We start from the raw sequence: 1415 nt of genomic DNA on the forward strand, positions 1-1415 counted from the left end.
TCCCCCGCCCCCCCAGCCCACACCCCACGACCACCACACCACCAACAGCAGCAGCAGGCATGGAGTCTTTATTAACAAGCGGGGGAGTGGAGTTGGAGGCGCGGTGGGCAGCAGGGCAGGCCTTGTGGAGGGACAGAGACTGGAGTACACGGGCTCGCTGCTGTCCACACCATGAGAATATTACTGTGTTGTGGTCAGGACTGTTTGTCCACACTTTACACGGACACTGGACCTCTGGATTAGGTTTGAAAAACTGGATCTCTTTCTTCTGGTCTTCAAAGGAGCATGCTGGGACACCACGGTGCAAAGTTCTATGTTTGTCCTCCATCAGGATCAGATGGGCAACAGCTGTTGATGATTTACTGTTGACTTAACCTCTATTTTATTTACACGACTGTAGATATGTGGTAATTTGTTTTTAATTGCACGTGTTTAAGCATTAAGACTCTATTTAGACCTGGTATTAACTCCTGTCCTCCATGATCTGATGACGTGTGGAGCACAAGGGTTCAAGTTAAATGTCTCAGTGAGTGTGCCATCAATGAGATCACGTCTGGACAAAACCATGTCTCTAATGAGTGTTGATATAAAAGTGAGTCCATTGTCTTAATGTTAGGGACCATTAGAAAGAGAGGGGCACAGTGGGAGCATTAGCCACAGCATTCAAAATAGGATTTTAATAATTTAAAATAGACATGGATCATGTGGTGGTCGGTGTTAACAGGGTGATTTCTGGGCACAATAAATGATGTCATCAGTCACTGACGAGTGTAAATTAAATTTCCAGGTTTGATCTAGATGCTACCTCCTGCTAAAGAAAAGTCACATCAGCAACTATTTAGAGTATTTACATCAAACATGTGACTGTGTCACACCAGTCTACATGGGATCAGGTCACCCAGTTAATGTTGGGTTTTGAAGGGGTCTTAGTTCCCTCCTGAGTGGAGGAGGCATGACATGAAGTCTTGTTAATTTGCCTTCCTCCTAAAACAGCAACTCAAACCTTTAATGATCCTGAAGATGAAATGAAATCAAGAGTTCACATAACTGATACCAGAGAATGTGGGGGTGGAGGGTTATATGTAATTACAGTGATAAAAGCAAAGTCTGGCTGATGTGATTTTATTTTGAAAACAAAGGTTAGGCCCAGTATGTAATGGATACTGATCTGACACGTTGTTATAAATTACAAGTGTTTTTGTGTAACTGTTTTTAAGAGACTATTTTTTTTTTCAAATCCACCAAGTGTTTTTTTTTTATGCTTTAGGGAGGAAATACATAAGAAACCGAGGATCCGTAACAATTAAGTCAGTGACTTGTTTTATCGTTAGACAAAAACTCTGCTGATTACTGTCATTTTAAAATGAGACATTTTTAAAGTGCTTTATCATGCAAGTCGAGCCTTACGTAATAAA

Source organism: Cynoglossus semilaevis, chromosome 13, assembly GCF_000523025.1.
Source record: "Cynoglossus semilaevis isolate Cse_v1.0 chromosome 13, Cse_v1.0, whole genome shotgun sequence".
Classification (NCBI taxonomy): Eukaryota; Metazoa; Chordata; class Actinopteri; order Pleuronectiformes; family Cynoglossidae; genus Cynoglossus; species Cynoglossus semilaevis.